At 34.5% G+C, this 27,266-nt stretch overlaps 1 protein-coding gene and 1 pseudogene across 6 annotated transcripts in view; both read left to right on the forward strand.

The window, feature by feature from the left end:
- The first annotated feature begins 13,360 nt into the window (after nt 1-13,360).
- LOC149576523 (DNA replication licensing factor MCM5 pseudogene) lies at nt 13,361-15,178 on the forward strand (annotated as a pseudogene).
- A 9,478-nt stretch (nt 15,179-24,656) lies between these two features.
- Nucleotides 24,657-27,266, forward strand: part of DPMS2 (dolichol phosphate-mannose biosynthesis regulatory protein-like protein) — a 118,326-nt gene continuing 115,716 nt past the window's right edge. For 2 of the 6 annotated variants that reach the window (XM_089817677.1, XM_089817690.1), the window contains exon 1: nt 24,667-24,810. The gene's annotated coding sequence lies outside the window, so the exon portion shown is untranslated. Of the gene's footprint in view, nt 24,811-27,266 lie in introns of all 6 variants that reach the window. The other 4 variants (XM_089817684.1, XM_089817693.1, XM_089817670.1 and 1 more) reach the window with 3 other exon arrangements.

The raw sequence follows: 27,266 nt of genomic DNA on the forward strand, positions 1-27,266 counted from the left end.
AATATAGGGAAGCCCATATCATAGTTCATTGTGAAGATATCATAAGACATTTCTCTCCTGGAAATCACACTGCACAAGATTTTACAGCCATTTCCAATCGAGCATGCAAGACACTATTCTGTGAACTATCACCATTTGGCATGGTTGTTGAAGATGAAACACTTTTATCCATAATAAACCTTGTGGTAACGTATCCAATGTTTTCACTTGAATGGATTATAAGACATGACAACACAAAAATTCTTGGGCAATGGTATGATAATGATACAGGAGCTTTGGCAACTAAGACCATAAAGCACCATTACTCATGTCATTTTTTGTTTGTATTTGAGAATAATTCCGAGCCATCGGCATTCATCTTGTAGCAGATATTGGGAGATGGCACTTTCTTTATTAATGAACTAATGAGTAAAAGATGACAATCACTACAAGAATATAGTGATGATTTATAAGCTTATGCTTACTATGAACAAGAGTTCACAACTTGCATGTAAAAGCTATAATATTTTTCACTATGACATAGTATAATATCTATCTGGTCATTGCAATGTCATTTACTTCTTAGTAAAGTATCCCTTGAGGCTTCAACAAATTTATTACAATATGTATCTAGTAATCTCCATCTCACTTCATAATATATTAGAAGTTGTTTTGAACTTTGACTGTTGCAAACATGCAGATAGCTTCATTTAGCTAACCATTTTTTTGCAAAGTTGACTACAAACTAGTAAAAGTTTGATCTACTATGTTTAATGTGTGCACAATGATTATACCACACAATAGATTATTTTTCACATATGTAGAATAAGAACTAGTGACCTAATTAATTACATCTAATGTTGTGAAGGTTTGATTATGCTTTTCTTAATATGACATTTTGATTGCAAAGCAAGAAAATAAACAAGGACCAAATACATAAGCTTGGTAGTTGAGTGAAGAAAAAAATAGCAAGTAAAGTTATACATTTGATTAGAATCTAAAAATTTAAAAGTTACGAGTTTCCAAAATTTTCTTGTTTCTTTGCATATTATTTCCTTAAGATCCATGTTACCATTTCATAAAATCTCTATTGGCATAAGTTTTTGTGTTCAAAGTAATGATTGCCAACAAAAGAAGTCAAAGACACGATGTGCTTGAATAGATCTCAGAGATGCAAAATTACTAATTGTATTGTCTTCTTGACTACAAAATCTACAATCAGAACCTCATAGAATAGATTAAAACACATATATACATTTGTGGGTTGAGACCACCCACAATCAAAGAATTTTTTTCCCACTTTTTGAACAATGTCCCTGGATTGTTAACCTCCTTGTAGTGAATGGAGCATATCCATAGAACATGATGACTAAGTTGGCTGAGAACAAAATTGAGCATGTACCTACCTATGAAGAACTTGTAATAAAAGCATGGATGACACTAATCTTGATAACATTAGTAGGTTTTACGCTATTCTTCATAGCAGACAATACTCCATGGTTTGTAACATTAATTGTACTATGTACGGTAGCCATATTGTATGCATTTGGTATGTAACTGAGCAACGTACAATAATAGTACTGTCACTAGTCATGACAATAGTAATGCCATTTAGTATTTATTGATTGGTAGTGTTCTAAGCGATCATAGTATGGAAATAATGTTTATAGTGGAGATAAGCTACAAGTAACTACTGAAAAAAGATGATTATGAACAATATGAAAATAGTCATTTTTGACCTACTATTTTTTGGAATTGCATATCATTTTCATTTCTTTATAATTGAAATTGTTTTTTGAGAGGATTGGTCATTTGTAATGTAATGTAAACATGTGTGTATTGAGACATGTCTTAACAAAAGTTTAATTGTGCTATAGAAACACAAAAGAAGAAATGGAGAAGACATACAGGGGTGTTCACAAGAAATCATTTGGTCAATTTTCAGCAGAGATAACATTGCCCAAGCTATGAAGACAAAAATGGCTAGGAACATTTGACACAGCAGAACAAGCAGCCTTTGCATATGATATGGCCAGCATGTCAATGCGAGGCAGTAATGCATACACCAACTTTTTCCATGTCAACTATACACATCATACTCAATCTTTTGATGTGCAGAGCACTCAGATCTATAATGTAATGAGATCAAACAAGAAGATAACTAAATACATGAAATTGTTTGAATTGCAAGAACGTTCTAAAAAAGTTGAAGAAAACAAAGGACATATGTCATTTTGCAATGGATCTAAAATCTGTCCAAAAGAAAAGTCATATCAAGGTGTATGGAAATGTTCAAGTGGTCGTTATGTTGCACAAGTGTGGAATCCTATACAACAAAAGTAAAAATGGCTAGGAACATTTGATACCAAAGAGGAAGTTGCTATCACATATGATCTGGTTGCAATATCCTTCAAAGGATACAAAGCCATTACAAATATTGTGCGTCCAGATACAGAGATACATGAAACAAAAAGTATCTCTCACTTAGAGAAAGATCAATTTGGATTGACCCTTCAAGTTGAATGATGTCCAGTAGAAATAGGAAGAAATGGTCCAATGTCAATGGTCTATACAAATGATCATTTTGGTCAAACAATACCTATCACTAAGAACCAACACTTTCTAACCATGATGCACATGAAACAAAACATCCTTGAAAGTTTTCATAGAAATCTAGTACAAGATCTTCCATCGAAAGAACATATCAATTCCATATATGTTGCTAGCATAGATAGCATGTATTCTTTGACACAAAAATTCACTATCCATTATCTAAATCAACCTATCCTATTGCAATTGGACTACCCAATTTTGAAACAAGTTATCAGAATATACATCCCTCAAATTTGATAAACTCATGCCCATTGCAACAACTAGAACAAGTTGTTTCCCCCATGCACCTATCTCACAAAAAATGGAATTTCGTAATTCTCAACATGGATCCAATTATAGAAAAATATGATAGTAATGTTCCCAATGAAAATTTTCCTTCATTTCTAAACAATCTTGCTGCCAATCCTAACAATATAGACATGCATGGTGTTAACCATGACACATTTGACTTCTCCAGTTTCCATGTGACATCACATAATAATGTCATTGAGCTTCACCATTGAATTTATGATTCAAATGGTACATACATAGAGCAATCTCAACATTATTTATGTTGCTTGATGACATAGTCAACATATCATATTTGACGTGGAGATGTGAAGAGAAAGTGAAAAATGTTGGTATTATATTGTATTTGTCATTAGTGACAACACTTACTTGATTCTAAATGATTATCGAGTTCATCACTCAGTCTACAATGTATACCAAGCATTCAGTGGTTACCTTGTAGGTTCATCACTTAAGTAGTTCATACCAAGCATTCCTGAAGCTACTAAGTGAGTGTCCAGTCAAGCAGTTCGTACCGAGCATTCATGAAGCTACTGAGTGGGTGTGCAACCCAGCAGTATCTATCAAACATACAGTGTTCACCAAGCTTCATAGTGTTTACCGAGTGATGAAAGTCCAGTGTTTACCGAGTAATGAAAGTGTAGTGTTTACTAAGTGAAAGCAAGGTAAATGAAGGATTCAATTTTTACCGAGTGATACTATATCTACCGAGTCTCCAATGGTTACCGAGTTCCAAGCTACGTTGTGTGATTAGTATGGACCAAGCCTTCACTTCTACCGAGTGCATGATGATGCCGAGTAATGTAGTGGATGCCAAGTATTAGAAGGTTACCAAGTCAGCTTGAAGAACCTGAGTTTTCTACTGTTTGGCCAACTCAGTAATATTTTGTTCACTTGTGTTTTGGCCAACCTTGCAATTGTAATTATTGGAATGGTATATATGTAATGTATTATATCATTTACAATGTATGTATGATGTATCAAGATGGACATGTAATACTTTGAGGTGAATAAATGTGAATCAACAGCATGGCAGAGTATCCAGCAAGGTCTACAAGGAGCAGTAAAGATTCATCAGTCACAAGAGGTGATTTGTACTTCAAGGATCTAATTAGCAATCAAGTTGTAAGTAGATCCACTATTTCATCCTAACAGGTGAATCAATTTTGTAAATCCTTTAACAGGGTAGACTTAACAGTCTTTGTATAAATCTCCTAACAGAGTGCATACTTCAATGTATGTTTGTAAATCCTCTAACAAGGTGGACCTAGCAGTAATTTGTGCTCCTAATAGGCCAGATCACTAGAACTAGTCAATGTAAACCTTAATAGGCCAACTTCATACTACAGTAACGAAGTTTTGTGGGTATCATCCTCACCCTAGTTTTACTTTCTATTTGGAAGGTTTCTGGGTTACCAAATCACTGTGTACATGTGCTATGAATGTTTGATCTTTCATATATGTAGTAGATTAGATGAATGAATGGTGAATAGTATATATGGTTAAAGTGTTGAATTTTTTAAAGTTTTGAAGTTACTAATTCACCCCTCCCCTCTCAGTAACCTATCATATCTTGAATATTTCCAACAATTGGTATCGAAGCTTTTGTGGTTCTCAGGATAAAGTTTGACAACTTGAGCAAAGATCAAGGACAATGGAGATATTCAGACTTAACAAAGCTATTGAAAATTAAAAGCTAGATCTGGAAATGGCCATGGCTCAACTCAAAGAAGCAAAGGAGCATCTTTCTCAATCCCTGAAGAGAAGGAAGGAACTTGCAAGACAAATGAATGACCATCAGTATGTTGAAGAAAAGATTGAAGACCTTTTACCATCAAGCAGTTCAGATGAAGCTAATGAGGCAATCAAGGAACTCCTAGCAAAAAATGGCTCTCTATAGGAAGAAGTAAGAAAGCTTAAAAGAGAACAAGAAATCCAATCAATCAGGCTATGTGAAGTTTTGGAATAGAGAAACAAAGAAAATGAAGACTTAGAGACAAGAAATAATCAATCCCTTTAGCATGAAGATCTTATAGATCAACTATCTAATGCAAATGAAGAAATTATGAATCCGAGATCTGAAAATGAAAGCCTGAGGAATGATTTAATCACTGAAAGACAAATCAATGAAAGCTTACAAAGTGACTTAAGATCTGAAAGACAAATCAATGAAAGTTTGGAAAATGACTTCATTACTGAAAAGTAAGTCAATGAAAGGATAATGAAATCTAAAATAGACATGACTCAATTAAAGCAACAAAGTGAGCAGAATCTTCATAGACAAAAAGGTAAAGCTGGTCTTGGTTATAAGGAAGAAGGTGAAACCTCCAAACAAGGTGCCCAAAGGAATCAAAGACCTACTTGCAATCACTGTGGTAAGTTAGGTCACATATCAAACAAGTGTTGGAGCAATGGAAAAGGTAAATTCAATGGCAAATGCTACAATTGCAGTCAGCATGGTCATAAAGCTAATGAATGCAAGGAGAAACCAAAATTTGAAAGAAATTGTCACAAATGCAAGAAGCATGGTCACAAGGCATTCCAATGCAAATCCAAATCATTCAATCCAGCTGAACAACTTGCTAAACCAATATTTGGATGGGACTACAATACCTAGTGCAGATGTCATTATTGTGGAGAATATGGACATATTGGTATAAACTATGCAAGACATCACCTAAGGAAGAAGGACACTACTGTAAGGTGCTATACATGTACAAAACTCGGTCATATAGCTAAAAACTGCATGAACATAGGAAGAGTTGAAGATGAAAAGAAAGCTAAAGTTGAAAACATTTGGAAGCAGATGAGGCAATAGTGGATTCCTAAATCTACTAAGCAGAATAGTTCAAATGATGGCAATGTCACTCAAGAAGTGGGTGACTCCACCATTTCCAATTAGATTCATAAAGAAGGATATGGAATTGCATCTTCAAGTGATATCTCAAGCAGTTCCAAAATGAAAGAAAGCAAAAGATCCAATCAGTATTTTAGATACAAAGGGTCACAAGAAATCAGGTCATACCAAGCAAGGTTAGTCACAGACTCAACTGAGCTACGTTGGGAGCAATAAAAGTTTTATTTGATCATTGAGTTGTAAGCTTCTACCAAGCAAGTGAATGATAGCCTGTCAAGCACTTTGTCATCGCAGCTACCTTTGTACCAAGCATTTATGGCAAAATTTTCATCAAAAGGGAAAATTTTGATTTCATTCTTCACCGCAATTACAAAGCTAAGAAATTTCCAGCAATTCCAAGGCAAATTTCAAGCGATTTCAAGTGATTTTCAAGCAGAGAATTTGTTCAAAATTTTCTTACACCTACCAAGTAGCGATGGCATCCGGGAGTAGCAGTACCACCAAGGCAAAAAGAGGTTCAGAAATGCTAGTTAAAGGTGTGGAGTGGAAGGCATTGAATTTCAAGCTAGTTCTAGGAATTGCAGAATCACTCAACCCCAATGGAGCTCAATCACAAACTCCACCAAAGGTACTTCTCATAAACGACATTCGTACACATTTCAAATGTTCTGTTCAAGAGATTGGAAACCTAGAGATGGACAATGCCCTAGGAGAAATGAGTGTTGATGACTCTTTGAAACCCGAGCATAAGATTTTAGAGACCAAAGGTTTAACCCATATCCCACATATGCCAAGAAGTTTCCAAATTAATTGGATCAGGTACATACTCAGTCATGTTCACAATGAGAAACTATGGTTAGAGCAGCCAGTGTTAATCACCAAGAAGATGATTCATAAGATTACCGGTCTCCCCATGCTAAGTAAAGCGAAAACTACCAAAACCCTAGGTCGGGAGGAGTTACAGAAGAAAACCCTAATTGAATGGGACGGTAGAGGTTTGAAGGTTAGCACTGTATCTGATGTTGAATTAAGCTTTGGCATTCATGTCACTGCCCAAAAAATTTATAGCTCCAATCATTTGAACAGTGTGCCCTATGAGGCTATTGATTTGGCATTCAAAATTGTGAAGAAAAATCTTGAATTTGACCTGTCATAATTGTTGTTGAAACAATTGAACAAGAACATGGGCAGCATAAGGACTTCAAAGAATAATCCCTAAAAATTTGGTTCCTTGTTAATTTGTTTATTTTTCTATATTCAATTTCCATCAAAGGGCTTAGTTGTATGGAGAAAAGATATTCCAATTTTATATCAGATTAATGAGTTTATTGCTGACATGGGTGAAAACTTTGAAAAAGTTATGGATAATTATTTTAAAGATTTAAAGGAAAGAATGAACAACAGGTTTCGAATTCCACCCAAACTGGTTGAAGATTACAAAGATGATGTATGCTTCACGGTTGACTATGATAAGGTATACATTCAAGTAGTCAGACCCCGAGTTGCATGGGTGAAACCTCTTCCTTATGAGGTTAATATTGATGAAGCCAAGGACATTATTGAAGCATTGGTAAATGAACATGTAGATCCTAAGCTTCCTACCTTTGGCACTTATGATGAAGCCAAGACTAGAATTGAGCTTGAAATCAAGCTACCCCAAGCTATAAGCAAAGGTAAGAGAAAGATAGAAAAGTTGAAAAATGCAATCGGCCCTCTTATGCTTACTGAAGGAAAAGATGAAGAAGAAGAAGAAGAAGAAGAAGGTGAAAAACTTGAATCTGAAAAAGAAGAGGAACTGCCAAAGAAGAAAGGGAAGGTGATTATCACCAAACCTAAGAAGAAGCCTACTGCAGTATTCTCTAGAAGAACTAGACAAAGCAAGCAAGAAACTGTACTTGTCAGGCCTCCACTCACATTTGAGGAAAGGCTAAAACAATTGGAAGAGGGAGCTGGCATCACAAATTTCAAAGCATTGAAATTTGAAACAAGGACTGATGTAGAGAAAATGTAGATTGAGGAACTGGTACTCAATAAGATGGGAAAATGGAAATACTCCCCAGACCAACTTGCCCCTCAAATCTCCAAAGAGCTGTTGGAGAGATTGCAACCAAGATAGGAGTCATCCACCCAAACGGTCAAGGACATATATGAGAAATCCCTAAAGAATCTTCTACCGAGTCTTACTGAAGCAGAAATAAAGGCAACGATGAAGAACAATGATGATTAGATTTCACCCACGTTTGATTTTAATTAAGGACATTGAACATGTTGTAAGTGACACAACAAACATGTGGAAGAACATCTATCATCTGCAAAACCCTAGTGGTGATTCTGTTGAAATCAAGGATGATGATAGCAGTGACAACGATGATTTTGATAGCACTCCATCCATCACAGTCACTCTAGGAGAGTTGCATGCACTAATGGAAGAAAAAGAGGAAGAAGACAAGGAGGAGGAGGCACTTGAGGAAGAAAAATATGAAGAAGATCCAGTAAAATTTGCAACAGAGGTTATTGCATCCCTTCCTCACTCTCCACCAAAGACTATTACATCTACTTTGGAGATAGCTTCTGCAAATGAGACTGTGAGCACAATAGTCACATCAATTGCTCAATCCTCACTAGCCACCTCCCAGCTCCAGGTATCTGAAACAAATGTGCCAAGCACTTCATCTACCAAGCTATCTATCACTTCTTCAGCCACCGAGTCAGCCTCCTTAGTTCCTTCATCAACAATGAGTGTACCAGTAAATTCGACAATTTTGTTTTCATCAATTCCAGTAAGTTATACAGTTTTTTTTTTGCCAGCATTATCTGTATCCACTTCGACTCCAATTAGTTCAGATATTGCTATGGGTACTCTACTGAGTGTGATACCATTTTTGGGAAGTGTTTCAATTTTTTATCTGGTTAGCACTTCTATTAGTATTCAATCCTCGAATCCTATCCTAGTTTTCACTGCTAGCCTTTCTATCTCCACCATTGTGTCTGTTCCTAAGGTCAAACTAGTAATCACAGAAGTCAAACAAAAGCATCCATTAAAACATCTGATCACTGGAAAGGAAATTGGAGAAGACATTGATTTAGACACAGAAATAGTGATTCCAAAGATTGACTATGACAATGCTACCATTGAAGAGATGAGGTTAGCCAATCAACTCATAAAGATGAAAGTTATGTAGAAACAGTTAAGATCAGAAAGGGATAAGGAATACAAAATATTTGAGAATGCCAAGGATATAATTATAGATGCTACAGGTGTTGAAGTAGATTCTACTCAACACATTTTGATTCAGTTAGAAGAGGTAGTACAGAAATTTAATGAAGATTCTTTCGGACAAGAGAAACTAATTGAAAAAGCTGAAAGGAAATTTGATAATAAGATGCTAGAGCATATTTCTCAAAAGATAGCAATCAAGCAAGTTGAATTGTCAACATTTTTGGGTAATTTTGAAAATTCTTTTAATAATGCAGCATCACTTTTTGCCAAACTTTGTGATGTTTCTAGTTTTACTAAAGAAATAAAGGATAAGCTAAATAAGATTGACATTGATATGCAATCAACTGCATCCAAGTTAAAGGTGGAATCCTCCTCCACAACGTCCCATCACACCAAAATCAGATATTTGGTAGATGTACAGGCAGAACTATTGAGAGAGGAAGCAAGGGTTCGATCTACACTCATAGACATCCAGAACATGATCCTTCATATCATGGACACAATGCAGAAACATATTGCTCATTGCAAAACATTGGTCCAAGATTAGAACTTCTCAATGGTTGATCACATGATCCAATTATCAGTAGAAGTTCAAATTTCTCACTCCACGTGTCAAATTTTGTAGCAGACTTGGGATAATACTTTTTCCACCATCCTTAAGGTACATCAAGAATTTCTATCTCACTTTGGTGTGGTCATATAAATTGTATATATGTAGTCATTTGGCATTATTGTCAAAAAGGGGGAGAGATTCAAAATAATAAATGAGGAGAGTTATCACTATAAGTGAAAGGGGGAGTTAGCACTCATTAGAGTTAGCATGTGTACATAAGTATCTTTGTATATACATTATAAGTCATCAAGAAGGTATAGAGAAATGTATATGCAACAATTCTACAAAGATCAATTTTGAAAAACCAAAATTCATTGAGTCAGGTTATGTACATATGTTTTGCTTATAAGCATTTTGTCACTAATGCCAAAGGGGGAGATTGTTGGCATTATATTGTATTTTTCATCAGTGACAACACTTACTCGATTCTGAATGATTACCGAGTTCATCACTCAGTCTACAGTGTATACCAAGCATTCAATGGTTACCTTGTAGGTTCATTACTTAAGTAGTTCATACCAAGCATTCCTGAAGCTATCGAGTGAGTGTCCAGTCAGGTAGTTCATACCGAGCATTCATGAAGCTACCAAGTGGGTGTTCAGCCTAGCAGTATCTACCGAGCATATAGTGTTCACCGAGCTTCATAATGTTTACCGAGTGATGAAAGTCCAGTGTTTACCGAGTAATGAAAGTGTAGTGTTTACCGAGTGAAAGCAAGGTAAACGAAGGATTCAATTTTATTGAGTGATACTATATCTACCGAGTCTCCAATGGTTATCGAGTTCCAAGCTAAGTTGTGTGATTAGTATGGATCGAGCCTTCACTTCTACTGAGTGCATGACGATGCCGAGTAATGCAATGGACACCGAGTATCAGAAGGTTACCAAGTCAACTTGAAGAACCTGAGTTTTCTATTGTTTGGCTGACTCAGTAATATTTTGTTCACTTGTGTTTTGGCCAACCTTGCAATTGTAATTATTGGAATGGTATATATGTAATGTATTATATCATTTACAATGTATGTATGATGTATCGAGATGGACATGTAATACTTTGAGGTGAATAAATGCGAATCAGCAACAGAGCAGAGTATTCAACAAGGTCTACAAGGAGCAGTAAAGATTCATCAGTCATAAGAGGTGATTTGTACTTCAAGGATCTAATTAGCAATCAAGTTGCAAGTAGATCCACTATTTCATCCTAACAGGTGAATCAGTTTTGTAAATCCTTTAACAAGGTATACTTAACAGTCTTTGTATAAATCTCCTAACAAAGTGCATACTTTAGTGTATGTTTGTAAATCCTCTAACAAGGTGGACCTAGCAGTCCTTTGTGCTCCTAACAGGGTAGATCACCAGAAGTGGTCAATGTAAGCCTTAACAAGCCAACTTCATACTGCAGTAATGTAGTTTTGTGGGTATCATCCACACCCCAGTTTTACTTTCTATTTGGAAGGTTTCTAGGTTACCAAATCACTGTGTACATGTGCTATGAATGTTTGATCTCTCATATATGTAGTAGATTAGATGAATGAATGGTGAATAGTATATATGGTTAAAGTGTTGAATTGTTTAAAGTTTTGAAGTTATTGATTCACCCCTCCCCTCTCAGTAACCTATCATATCTTGAATATTTTCAACAAAAAAAGCATAAAGATAATATGTAGGCATGATTAAAGAAAAGCATAGTAGCAATTTGTGTATTCGCTACTTGTATTTTGTATTAGCATTTTTCTTTACTTCATCAATGACTGTTTAATATTGAGGCGTCAATGTGAAGAGGAAAGATGGAAAAAAATATAAAGATAACATGGAGACATGACCAAAGAACAAGAGGAGTATTAATGTTTGTATTCGCTACTTGTGTTTTCTATTAGCATTATGTTTTTTGAATATTTCATCAAGGAATTCTAATGATGCAATATGTTATGTGTGTTTTAGTCTAGTATCATAATATATCTTTTTTTAATATGTAATAGTAGAAGAGATAAGAAGTATAAGTTTTTTTACTACCTACATGTCTTTAGGTTACATTTATCATTGTGAAATAGTGTATGCAATTATTCCTCTATAAAAATATTAGCATTTTATTTTTTGAATATTTCATCAAGGAATTCTAATGATGCAACATGTTATGTGTTTTTTATTCTAGTATCATAATATATCTTTTTTTAATATGTGATAGTAGAAGAGACAAGAAGTACAAGTTTTTGTATGGCCTACATGTCTTCAAGTTACATTTATCATTGTGAGATAGTGTATGCAATTATTCCTCTATAAAAATATCAATGTGGAAGTACACTTTTCTTGTCATGACAACCATAGTGCAAATCTAAATCATTCTATGAAAGTTGAAATGTTCCATACTAGATACTTTTGAATAAATGGGACTACATATTGCAATGTACAATATAGTTTCTTATGGAAAGTGTAATTTTAAATAATAGAAAAATCAAAGTAAATAATCTAAGATAACTAAAAATAGCATATTGAAAAGATGCATCTTGTCATGCAGGAAAGCAATATCCGCATGTAGAAAAGAAACATTGTGCAAGTATACAAGTGACAAGAAAACCAAGGTGGTACTAGTACTTCTTGAAACATAAAATGATACAAAATCAAATAGAAACTTGTAGGTGCACTTTCAGTCCACCATTTTAAAACTTTAAAATTTGCCTCCCATGAAAAGAAGTTCCCTTAAAGTGTTCTCTGATTTTTCTAACGTGTTCTCATGAAGATTGAATTGGTTTGAAGACCCAGAATGCAACTTTCCAAATTCTCTAAGTTTGAGGAGTTCAGAATTCAAAGATTAGTCTCACGGTTCAAATTCTCATAATTAATGCAATTTCCAAGATCAATTGTGTTTGATATCTATTTTCAATCAAAGGTTTCTAGATTTTATGATCAAAGGATAATGACTACGGATATGTATTCAAATTTCACTTATAACAGAAAAAGAAAAAAATGAACTCCGAAGGTAAAATCTTGCCAATGGAGAAGTCAAAGTCTCATTTTCTACCTGAAAAGAGGAAAAGCAAAATCTTGATTTTAAACGGAAAGGCATGAGTTTATAACATCAAGATTGCATGCTCAATGTAATTCATGAACCAATTGACACAAAATAGTGATCACAATAAAGAAGCAAAAAATTTGATGTCGCAGTCCATTTCCAGTTTTCCGCCATGGGAGAAGCTAAAAATAATTTTTTCACTAATGGGCAATCCCTATTGAAAATGACGACTCAAGCATGGAGGAGTTTCTTTGGCAGAAAGTGCACTCTCGTGTTCATTTTTTGCAAAGAGAAGCTATTTTCTCATTCTCCGCGAAAGTGAAGTCAATATGTAAAAATCTAGCAGCGGCTTCATGTAAGAATGGAAGGAAGATTGTAGTCCAAAGAAGGCATTGACACTTGCAGAGATGTTATACCATGGTTCACAAAGATGGTTCAGTAGCTGAATTTTGGGACTTCTGCAAGCAAAACAAAATTCAAGTTTCTGAATCTTGGTAATAGCACAGGAGTGTTGCTTTGTTGTAAAATTGAATTATCTTATTGGGGCATTTGAGCCCCCTTGAACCTTCTCTATTACATTTTCAGATGGCAAAAAATTGCAAACATGCTACTGTGAAGAAGGATAATGGGCAAACAGCTTTGGTGCCCCTTTTTGAAAGCCAAGGACATGTTGTTGGAGAGGTTTGTATAGAACCCATCGCAGGAGAGAAAGTTGAGCATAATGGTGTAAAGACTGAGTTTCTCAGGCAAATAGAGTTGTACTTTGACAGAGGGACTTTTTATGACTTCACCTCCCTGGTTCGGGAGCTTGATATACCTAGATGTATCCATTGGAGAATTTCCTAGGAATATGTTGCTTGCAATCAATCAAAATCTAGTATAGTCAATTGTGCCTGGGACAAGATTGACTGTAATGGGTATATACAGTATTTTCCAAGCAAACAATACTTCTGCACAAAAAGAAGCAATAGTCATCAGGCAACCATATATCAGAGTTGTAGGTATTGAACAAGCTACAGAGGCTGACAACAGAGGCCCCACTTCCTTTACTACAGATGAAGAAATGGAGTTCAAACAATTTTCTCAGAGATCTGATGCATACACAAAGTTCTATTCCATGATTGCACCATCTATATTTGGTCATCCCAATGTTAAGAAAGTTATTGCCTATTTTCTATTTGGAGAATCAAGAAAGAGATTACCTGATGGAGTAAGATTAAGAGGAGACATTAATGTTTTTCTATTGGGTGATCCATCAACTGCTAAGTCGCAGTTCCTTAAATTTGTTGAGAAGACGGCCCTAATAGCTATCTACACTTCTGGAAAAGGATCATCAGCTACTGGTTTAAGAACATCTATTATTCGTGACTCCAGCACATGGGAGTTCTATCTTGAAGGAGGTGCAATGGTTGTGGCTGATGGAGGGGTTGTTTGTATTGATGAATTTGATAAGATGAGGGTAGAGGATAGGTTTGCAATTCATGAGGCAATGGAACAACAAACAATATCCATAGCAAAGGTAGGCATTACAACTGTTCTCAACTCACACACCTTAGTGCTTGCAGCAACCAATCCACCTTTTGGACGTTATGATGATCTCAAGATAGCACAAGATAATATAGATTTGCAGACAACAATTCTTTCTCGATTTGATCTCATCTTCATTCTAAAGGATGTTCGGATCTATGATCAAGACAAGCTCATTGTGAGTCATGTTATAAAAGTACATGCAAATGCAGGGCAAACAACTAAGGATTCAGATGCTTTGGATAAAGAAAATTGGCTTAAAAGATTCATTGATTACTACTGAGTAAACTGCAAACTTAGGCTATCGGATGCTGCTGCTACCATGTTACAAAATAACTATGTTAGAATTAGACAACAAATGCACCAACAAACCCATGAAAGTGGAGAAGCTACACCCATACCAATTACCGTCAGGCGATTAGAAGCCATTATTTAGATTAGTGAGTCCATAGCAAAGATGCAACTATCACCTGTGGCGACAGAGGAACATGTAACAAAATCCGTGAGACTTTTCAATTTGTCTACAATGGATGTTGCATGTTTTGGCATTACTGATCAAATAAACTTGACACTGGAAATGAAAAATGAAATTCAGCAAGTCAAGACACAGATAAAAAGGTGAATGGGAATCGGCAATGTCATGTCTGAGAGACATCTTCTTGATGATTTAGCAAAAATGAGATTTATTGAATCGGTTGTGAGAAGGGCCCTTGTTATCATGCATTAGAGAGACAAAGTGGAGTACAAGAGAGAGCGATCTTTCATTATTCGCAAAGCATAAGCTTCAAAACCTTGAATATTCTACTGCCACAAATAGGGCATCATTATTGGGTTGATGCATTGCAGGAAATTGTATTTGGGTGCGAATGGCACAACATCAAAGTCTTTACAAATTGTCGGTTTGGAATGATGGCTTGGACAGTTTTTGTTGTAACGTCCAACCAAATGCAGAGAGCCTCCATTGAGCGGTTAACTTAATGCATATAAGAGCTTCACAGTGATACATAGCAGGATGACATGACTATTTTTCTCACACCAATCACCTGCGCATATTGATAGTTTAACACTGCATCAAATGTGAAGACCCCAACCTTCATAACAACACGAGGTAGTATTGCCCGACCATTACGCCAACGGAGTTATGTATTCAGATGTTAATGGCAAAGAATGCATGCACCATATGTTTGACCAAATGTTTGAAGTTAATACAGTAATGTTGAAGACACCGAGCGAGAGTGATCGGCTATAAAAACCTCATCAGGTACTCTTTAATTAGCAGAAGCCATCCACATTTAGATTTTGATAGCAATCAAGATTCTCAATGCCAATATCGTGACACATGATTGATCAAAGATAGTTCAGTATATTCAGATATAAAAAAAAGAATACATCTGCATAATTCCAAAAACTCACATCCCGACAATAGAAGATACCCAAAAGAAAATTAATCATATAAATTTCATATTCTATATTTTTCCTAAATATCCTCGAGTTTGATTTCCAAGAAGATTAAAAAGCCAAGAAAGAAAAAGGCTCGAGAGAAAGGGGAAATATTTGAAAATACGATTCTCAATCTCCTAATGATATAAGGATGTTTCTTTTTTAAGAATCGGTTATGAATGGGACTAAAGGACAAATATGTGGACCAAATAGAAAGATAAAGGCCAAGAGAAGTGGTGAAAGAGGGGAAGAGTTAGAGAAATCGAACAATCAGTTCTGGAACTGAAGAATAACTGAAGGGTCATTGAAGAGCATGATTTTATTACAAATTCTTCTAGATGGATGGGGGGGCAAATTGTTGATGTAATAGACTTTAGGTTGCAGAGTCAATGGAAGGGTGTTTTACATCAATGATTTTCTGTTCCATTTAGTTAGTTAATTGTTGCTTCTATGTCTCTTTCTTTTAAATCTGAATTGCAGAAGGAAAGAAAAGATGTTTTATTCTTTTGTTATGAGGATATGAACTAACCAAAGTAAGATGTGCTATGGGATATTCAAGGGAGGATTCATTGGAAGTTCTTGATTATTTCATCTATATTTCTGTTGATAATTTTTGTAGTTTAGTTGATGCTGAGCATATGGATTCATAAGATTTGTGAGTTCTATCGCTTGGTTTGTAGATTAGTTAGTTTTTCTCGCCTGAATTAAGTTTTGGTTAGACTTAATTTGGTTTGCCTCTTCTGCTCTTAGGTTAAGAGCATACCCTGCATTAGTTTTAGGAACAAAACATAATTTCTTGAACATCATTCACATAGGGAGTTGTACCTACCAATTCAGAGAGATGTCGGTAATCGGAGAATGGCTTTTCAACTATTGTAAATAGATATTGTTCATCATTTGGGCATTAAGAGTCATATTTTCACAGGAAACAAGAAAGGACAAATCTGTTTACCAACAAAATTATAGACCTAGAGCATTACAAGCCAACACATTGTACTAGAGAATGAAGGACTATGCAGAGAACCAACATTCAAGTACAAAATAGGAGACTATTTATTTGACGCCTTGGAATTACTACTAAATTATAGATATACATCACTTGAGCTAAGAAATCGAACCATTGATTACTTCTTACAATGCAAACAAGAAGGTGAATCAGAAGCATTGCATTCGTATAATACAGAACTTCATCCACAAACTCTATATGAATTGCACTGAGTACATGATCTAGAAACATATTTGTGCATAATGCGACTTTTTGCAAACCAAAACATACACAATGGAGAAGTCAAACTATGGGGAGATATATTTTGCATTCATTAGTTATCCAAGTGGTTAAAAATACAAATATGCATTTGGTCAATGACAATAGCAAGAAAGTACTTGCACTTCAATGAATCAATAGAAGAAGAAGCATACTCAATCCTCTTTCATGATACAAATCCTATTGTTGGTCACTTTGAACCACTAATAAGATTATAGTCAAAAAGAGTCATTCATCGAGCACAAATGTGATACAATAAACTGAACAGATTTATAAAAGAGCATAACACGCAACACATTATAGAAGTTGCAAACAAAAATAATATAGGACATGACAAGGTGCACATTAAAAATATCAAACTAGAAAGCCCTAATAGAAAACATGTACTTTGACTATGTTGCCTCAAGAGATTTATCAGAGATTCTTCAAGTAATACTAGAAAAAATACAACAAATGCACTTCGACTATGTCATCTTAAGAAATTTATTAGAGATACACAAAATAATACAACGAATGATACAAATCAAAGCAAGAACACTCAAAATAAGTCAACATGCACATCTAGAATCCAAAGGACAAAAAAGAGAGGCAGGATAGTGTCGTCTACTTAAAAAAAAATTGGATTATCACCATTAGAGATGTTTGAAACAGCAATCCAGGATACACCAAAACACACATGCTCAATTTGTCAACTATTGTGTTTCATGAAAGACATCAGACCAATGAAACAAAAGGAAAAGAACAACTATTATACTCTATCACAAATAAAATATGAAGTGCCAAATAATTTCATCTGTCAAACATGCTTGTTTGCATTGAAACACTTCAAGCTCCCAACATATAGTACACCAAAAAATATTAGAATTAATGAACCAATAGAAGATGTGCAAATCTTGTCAAAACTAGAAGAATGACTAGTGTCAGTGAGAATTGCATTTGCTCAAATATGGGAACTGGGATACAAAAGATCACAAGTGGGACTGACAGGTTCTATTATCAATGTTCCTATGAACATGAATATCATACAAAATGCACTACCACAAACAACCAATAGCAAAACAACTATTGTCGTTGCTCTCAAAAGGCACCTAGAATACAAAAATGCATTTCAAATAAGAATGGTGCAGCCAAATGTAGTGATGCAAGCACTCTCAAAACTCACAAGTACACCACTATACATAATGGAAAATGTTAAAATAAAAAAAGATTGGAAAGAAGCTCTTGAAATTAATGTTGAGAAAGAAAGAACATATGCAAGTTCTGAAGATGAAACATCCTCTCCATTCAGTGAAAATGCAACACATCCAAATGATGATGAAGAACATAATGAGCCTTCAGAAACCTTGGTACATGGATTCATTGAATCTAGATCCATACATAAAATGCAAGACAAAATAATTGACGTCGCACCTGCACAAGAGCACCACCCAATTGGAATATTCAAAGACAAATATGCCGAGAAAATGAATTTTCCCACATTATTCTTTGGCAAACCACGTGACGAAGACATCATTCAAAGATTTTCTTACCAAAAGATTGCACAATGGGAACTCCTGCAATCAAAAAGGTACTTTGCATACCACACGAAAAATATCTTCTTCAAGACTATCAAGATATTGGTGCAATAGATACTCTCTACAATGTGGATAAGAATATGAAAGGGACAATTGAAAGGATGCAAATTACAAGCAAAAGATGTTAAGCAAAAAATCAACTTGGAAGGAATTCTCAAATCAAACATTGGATATATTGACTTCAAAAGAATGAGAATATCACTAGACTACGTACACCAACTTAAGAAGAATATTTTTGCAATGATACGCCAACTAGGGCCTCCAACTTTTTTTGTTACTTTTACTAGTGCAGAACAAAATTGGTATCCACTATTAAGTGCACTCGAACAATTGCACAATGTGCATCAGTAAAAAATTGAACAACAAAAAGAGTATGAAACAAAAGGTGACAAATTCAATCCAATAAAGAAAGACCCAGTGACTTGTGCACAATACTATAGGAACATAATAGATGCAATGAAGAAATTAATTTTAACTGATGAATCATTCTTTGAAAATGTTGTGGATTAATTCTCTGTAACTGAATTCCAAAATCGAGGAAATGAACATGATCATTTCCTACTCTAGGTAAAAAATGCACCAATATATGGAGCATATAGCAATGCATCCATCACAGACTTTATTGACAAGTACATTACTTGTGCAACTATACATATAGAGCCTAGTCTTCATACAATTCGCAAGCACCACCACATAAAGCAATGTAGAAGACTAAGAAAGATTTCATGCAGATATAATTTTCCTTTTCCACCCCTCCAAAGGACAACAATACTTGAACCATTGTCAGAGAAGAATGAAGCAATAAGTTCAAAAGCAACAAGTATCTTTGCAATATTAGAAAAGGCAAACTATGACTTGTCATACACATTTCAAATGTTCTTAGATGAAATTGGAACCAATGAAGAAGAATATATCTTGGCTCTAAGATCAACTCTACAACAATCAACGCTCTTTTTGTGATGAAAGCCATCATAAATTTGGAACAATAGCTTTGCAAAGAGAATTCCACAACTATGGAGAGCCAATACTGATGCACAATTTGTACTGAATGCATATGCTGCAACAATGTATTGTAGCTCATACATGACAAAAGTGGACAAAACAATGAAAAATGCATTTAAAAGAATATGTAATGACCACAAACAAGATAGTATCGATGCAATACGAATGATAACAAAGCTAGGAAATGCACTACTAAATTTACAACAAATGTCATCACAACAAGCAGTACACATAGTTCTATCACTGCCACTAAATCATAGCTCAAGAAAGTGCATATTCATAGACATAAGAGATGATCACAATCACACATTTATATTGAAAAGCAATAAAGAATTACTTAAATAACTTGATGAGTTAGAAAATGTCCTCTCAAAATCCTTAGTGGACTACTATTTAAGTCGATCTCCAATCCTTCATAGCATATGCCTTGTAGAATTTGTCTCCAAGTGTAGCAAAAAGGGCACAAAATACACACAAAAAGCATTATCAACTTCAGCAAACACATGGACCTAGAAAATTATTGTAGAGAACAATTAATACTCTATGTGCCATTTATAATCAATGAGATCACATTGAAACAAATTTTTTACATCATGGGAACAAGCACATTTATACTATCAGCAAATAATCATAATGAATCAAGCAAAGTTTAACCATAACACAACTCCTGCATGGGGTGACATGGAAAAAGCAGTCAAGGATCTAGATACTGAAAAATGACGGCATGGATGGCCAAACCCTCACAATCAACAAACATAAGAAAATTGAGCAATCTGACATATAAAAAGACATCCAACACAAGGTACAAAAGATACAAAGCAACATACATTATAACACATTTAAAATAAGCCACCATCCACAAATTATGGACACCGATGAGTACCAAAAATTGAGGCAAATGCTAAATAGAGAGCAACAAGCAATCGTCAAATATATTGTTAAAAAAAATTAAAAACAACAAGAACCCATTGCATCTATTCTTGATAGGCGGAGCCAGAATTGGAAAGACTTTCACTGCAAAAGTTATATACCAAGCTCTCCTTCGGATCTACAATAAGTACATCGATAGTGATCCCAACAAACCAAAGGGCCTAATAACGGCTTACATAGGAAAAACAACACACAATGTAGGTGGAATCACAGTACATTCAACTTTCCACATACCTTTTATCACATCTGACTTCTTGCCACTCAATAGTGACATACTAGATGCAATGTCAAAGCACTATGATCAGTTACGTGTACTTCTCATCAATGAGATATCATTAGTTGGTGCCACATTCCTACGTTACATTGACAAATGATTGCTTGAGATAATGCAAATGCCTACCGTACACTTTGGAAATGTTGATATTATTTTCTGTGGAGACTTGTACCAAGCACAACTAGTACTTGACGTAGTCGTATTTGAAAATAAAGCAACTATGTCAGAATTGATGCTTTATGATTTTTGGATAGACAATGTTAAATGTTATTCATTAACACGTATGATAAGGCAAAAGGATGAAAAATTCATTAATGTTCTCAACAAAATACGAATAGGCATGCAAACAAGTGAAGATGTGCACTATATCAACGAACAATGCATGAGAAAACCACCATTGAACCCAACACTGCCATTCCTTTTCTATAAAAGAATCGATGTTGATGCTCATAATACAAAAATATTTGCAATAGTTCCTAGTGAAATGACTGTCCTCAATGCCATTGACAAACATGATGAAAATAAAAATGCATTATGCCTACACACATGAACAATTTCGCTCCCACATCAAATTCATCTCAAACCAAATATTCTGGTAGAACTATATGCAAAAAACTACAACACAAAAGATGGTCTACTAAATGGATCAAATGGAATATTTAAAGGATACACAAAATATAATGATTTTAACATAGTTTGGATAAGATTTAACGACAATACAAGTGGATAGCAACAACGCAAGAAACGCGTACAATGCTATACATAAAAATTTGAAAATGATTGGGTACCAATACTATGCATTATTCGACCTATCCAAAAGGCATCGGTGAAAAATAAAATTATTGTACGAAAACAATTCCCTATACAGATAGCATGTGCAAGAACAATACATAGGTCACAAGGACTTAAAATGGAGGCAATGGCTTTTGACCTCATAGGCGTTAGACAACATGGATTAACATACATAACACTATCACGAACTCAAACAATTGACTCATTATTCCTTTAAAAACCTCTAACACCAAAATTTTTTAAAATCAAAGAGTGAATACATCTTGAAATGTCTCGCCTACAATCAAGTGCAAAATAGCAATTCGAGAATGATGATACATGTTGTCATAACACACCATCCATGCTATTATGCACACTAAACACACGTAGTTTAAAGCCTTACATAAATGACATAACTAATGACTATGATTTAATGTCATCTGACATCATTTGCATTCAAGAAGTACACATGCAAATCCCTAAAATAAATGATGAATTCCAACATTTCAACAACTTCAATGCCTACCACATACATGGTATAATGACACTAGCTAACAAAACCCTAGTCATTTCAAAGATAAAGAAATATAACACAACAACTATAGAATCTATTACAATAACAACTTTGATCAAAATCAATGAACTAAATATATGTAATCTTTATGCAAGACCTAACACCCATTGAAGAATATGCCACTATTATTCAACAAGTCACCGCATATGTCAAACCAATGACTGATCTATACATTGTAGGCAATTTCAATATTGATGTCAACAAGAAATGCTAGGAAAGAAAATCTTTAAAAATATATGCAATACCACAGCATGAATTACATCACAGAAAAAACACAAAATGTATACAATCCATCAATTGATCACATCTGGACAAACTCAAGTAATATATGTTGTTGTTACAAAGCAGAAGCATACTGGACTGATCACCTTGCTACATTCATAAGGTTTCATACTCCACTCTAGATTGCTAATATAGAGACAACCAAACACAAAATTAAATAGAAGAACACATACAGGAATGCAAATACTATCAAAGACAATAACTCTAATTTAATAGTATATATTTCAATGTTCTACATTTTTGTGTAGCACAATAATGGAAGGAAGCAAAAGAATAGGAAAGGGAATGCATGTTAAGTAAGAGCAAACAACAAAAAGGTATTGAGCTTTTCTCATCTCCAATAACATGAATTCCCACATGAAAAATGATAAATCAATACATGAATTTCTAGTATTTGAAGAAATGTTAAATATCAAACCACTACAATACTAGACTAACACCATAATACTTTGTGCAGGTCAAAACTAGGAAACCCCAATGCAATATCAATTGAGGACTTGAATTTAAGAAAAGCAGGAAACACTTTTGAAGGAGACATACTTGTCGTATATATAGCAACACTGGATAGAGAAAACAAAACACAAGAGGTGCTACATGTAGACTTGACAAACTCTAAAGGAGAAATGACAATAACTTTAAATGTGACAGGGAATTTAGTACAAGAGTACAAAAACAAGATAGTTCCAAGAACATCCATTATAGTGTCAAGATTACAACTAGGACACAAAACAACCTTTGACCATGGAGATTCAGATTGCATCTTGAAGCTCCAAGATTCAAGCACAATTGAAACTATGCCGCGACTTTGCCAAGAATACAAATTCATACCAAGCTCCTCAATCAAACAGCTACTCACAAGCATAAGTACCTATGACATTGGTACAATAGGTGCACTAGTAGTTATAGGACGACAAACTGGCTCCCAATATGTTGTTAACATAAAAGATGGAAATAATGATGATGACAAAGTACATGTAAAAAATACACTAAATACCTCTTCTTTTTATGCAACATGTACAGTAGTCATGTTTCTATTGACTACAGAGTTCTAAAAGTAGAAAATAAAATTGTTTTGTCAATGACTAGCTCCAAATCAACTTACATTCCAAGAAGAATCCATGCAAATAGCAATCCAATTACAAAGAGGTGAGACTCTTGCAATGTTGTTTAGACACATTGTACAACAAAATGACATGGACAGAACATTTCCCACAGGAGTTGCTACATACATCTATACACTAAAAGACAAGAGAACATTGGATGCCTTGAATGCATTGCTACAAACAACATTATAGGTAAGCAAACTTAGATAATTCAGCACTTCAACTATTAATTAATTCTTACACAAGCTACATTAATATCAAAACATATCTTGCAGGTTGATGGAGTTCTCAAAGTAGTCAACGCATTCACAAATCCATTTCATGCATTTTGTTCCCAATGCAACTTAAATTTTGAGGATTATGGAATGCTAGAAGACAAAACAGCTCATTGCAATAGATGCAATCAAGAGGTTCCATAAATATATTCATTATACCTAAAGACTATCATCACAACTGAAAACAAACAAATTATCCAGTCTTCAATAGACAAGTGCATTGTTGAACAACTACTACCAAGCCTAAAAGACACAAAAGTTGAGGACTACAAACAGGACAAATCAAAGTTCATCTTTATCCTTCGAGATTTCACTGTGAAAGGTCAATTCACATTAAACCAGAACAATGCCATCAATCATGTTGTGACAAATGGAGATTGAACAACTTCTCAAAACAAAAGATAAACATGACTAGTCACAAATTAGCATTTATTTAAAATATGAAAAGCAACTTATTATGAGACATAATCACAATATACTAACATGCATAAAATGGAATTTGCAGGTATCATGAATAGTTATAATGACATATCAAGCTATAATTGATGGTGGTTACAAAAGATACTAGTCAATATAAAGAAAGGTGTGTAATCAAACAATGTATATGCATGAGTCTCATATGCAAGTACACACTCTGTGTCATATATGTATAATGAAATAATGTATATGCATTGATATGCTATAAGATATACTTTTTCTCTATCAAGTTGCATAACATAATTGAGTAGATGCTTTGCTAATGTAAATTATTATTGAAATACAATGAAAATTGCATAGTTTGCTTTATTCTATTGCATATCCAATGTATAAAACACTATCTAAACTGCTACTTTGTCATATGCAAAAATTATACTTAGACAAGAACTTTGGCGCTTTGCGTCCTTGTTAATATATGTTAAGTTCAAATAGACTCAAACTCAAAACCTCTCTAGATAAGAGGCTCACAAATTATTATCGTGTTGTATACTCTTGCCAACAAAAAAAGAATAACAGTTTTAATAATTATTTAACATCAAAATTAAATACAGACTATAACCAAAAAAAAAAAAAACAAATTTAATATAATGTAATGAATGCATAAATTCGAACAAAAGAAACCATGGGCGCAAACCCTTCCGCCCTGTGCTACGCATGTGTTCGCAGCTGCGTCAAAATCACTAGTTCTATTTGCTAATTTATGATTGCGGATCCTTCCGAAGACCTATTAGAAGATCTGTGAGTACTTCTGTGTTTTCGTATGCTATTCGTAACAGTTCAATTTCTAAGGAATACTGATAAACTGCAACGCCGTCAAACAATGTTCAATTAACCATAATGTGTTATGCAATCAAAGTTTTAATATATATCACATCCTTCTAGTGGTAATATGTCTTCCTTGTTATCTATTCTTCAAATTCTGTTTGATTCGATGCTTAATTATCTACAGAAGATCGTCTTTGATGGGTACGTAGAGCCCATAAAATTGGGCTTTTATAGATTGAAATTGAGCATCCTTGTATGCATACATCAGCATTTATGTTCACAAAACTCAAATTTGCAGACAAGTAAACGAGCTGGATTGCCTAGTGATATACTAGACACTTGTTAGTTTGGATGGCATGATTCATTGTTTAAATTGGTTCGATCGATTCCAGTACAAATTTCCATTGGCTAAAGAAAAATAAAAAATCCATGAACAGCCGTACATTGGACTGTTACAAAATTCTTGTACGAGCTGGATCATTACCATATCACCCTATTACTGTCCTGTCTATACTACATATTTAAAATACAATTGTTTCCAGCAATGACAAGGACATTTCCATTCATTTTATTCAGAAATAGAATACAGAGAAGGCTAGCTACCATTGGTGGGATCACAGTGAATTAGCCAAGCACACTTATTTCTATTAGAACTCTTGTGCATTTTCCAGAATACTATCTCTATTCTGCAGTTTGTTGCATTTATCTTCTTGCAAGCCTATTCAGTGCAAAAGGCACCTGACTGTCAAGTATTCATGCATGCTAAGAAGATTGGCCTTTCATGGGAATCTAACTGTTGAAAACCTCAATGGAAAATTACGCAATTCCTTTGATAAAGTGCAAGATAAGATTTTAAAATAATGCATATCCCACTAAATCACACTTTTGGAATCATAATATTTATAGTTGGCTAACATCAATCTCCTATGGCTTTTTCATATTCATCATCTTAACGTTGCAAGTACAAAGTTGCTACAAATTCATGTCTTCTAAAGTCTTGGAAGTGGTAACTGTAACTCATAGAGAAATTTTGTAAGGTCTGTTATAAAACAGGAAAGTAGATCAGGATAGACCAAGGCATCAGTATGGGTCAGGTCTTAGGTTCAAATCCTACATTAGGTCTTAGCATCATCCTGATCTGTTTTTTCTTGCATATGGCAAAATAAAATAATCAATGTTTATTGAACATTAGATTATGACATTCATGCGTGTTTGCAGATATTATCAATATGGTAAACTTAATTTTAGTTATTTTTGCTGATATAATTATCACGGTTACTCTTGAATGTGTTATGTTATTCCTAGTTTGAATTTTTTTGGATGGAAAATATGTTAATGACTGCAGTTTTCTGTCTGTTGAATGATGATTATGTTGAACCATGAAATCTTGGAACTGTCATAAACTCTCCCCCCAATAAATTTTACAAAGGTTTTCAATTAAATGCTTGGTTGTTGATTAAAGTTTTGGAAGATCATATCATGCTTTCCTATTTTACGGGTTACAAATTCTGTATTCAAATTTGTTTTCGTCAGAAATGTTAAATCTCAAGAGTCTACTTCTGAGCTAGCACTTCTATATGAGAGTCAGCATGACTCTTTTTTTTATATATAAAGCTGCTTGCTACAGAAGATTGTAAAAGCTTTCTACATTGTATACTATATGTATTATTAGTGGTATTCAACATAATGTCTGATGCAAACAAGGACCATGTAATGCTCCACCAAGGAACCCCTGGAACAAAGGGTTAAATATGCATTTTTTAAAAACATAGTATAATCATTATGTATCCATGTGCATCACATAACCACATCATAGGCAGTAAACAACATGCTAAATATAACTTAATGAACATCACATGTTCACACACAAGCGAAAGACTCTTGTCCAAAGGATCCAATACTATCCAACATATACCTCAGACAAAGAACACACACCCATGAGACAGCCCTACAAGGATCCCGAGAATGCCTATGGATCTTGCAATGTCCCTTGTTGGTACTTTACTTAATTTATCTCTAATTTCTCAATTAGGGTTTGGATTGTAGTATCCATGATAGGATTAGTCATGCATCTCATTAGATTTAAGTTGTCTTTAAGACTCACATCCAACCTTATACTATTTGAACCATAGTTTAAAATACCGGCGATTAATTGCAAAAAATGCGATATTTCGTGAAACAGCAAGGTGGGCGATATAAACGCCATAAATATTGGCCTAGAAATTTCCAAAAAATTGCAGTAATTTTTAGTCAAAAAATCGCTATTATCTGTGGGTTTTGGGTTGAAAAAACGTTGATTTTTTGGGTCAAATCTGTATTCAAAATTTCCATTTACGTTTTAGGGCACTTAGGGCTTCCAGTCACTCATCGCTTTTGATGTGCTCAAATGACGAATCTCAGCACTTAGCCTTCCAGTTATGACTCGTTTT

This window comes from Cupressus sempervirens, chromosome 1 (assembly GCF_028749045.1).
Source record: "Cupressus sempervirens isolate cs-2001-9-10 chromosome 1, ASM2874904v1, whole genome shotgun sequence".
Lineage (NCBI taxonomy): Eukaryota > Viridiplantae > Streptophyta > Pinopsida > Cupressales > Cupressaceae > Cupressus > Cupressus sempervirens.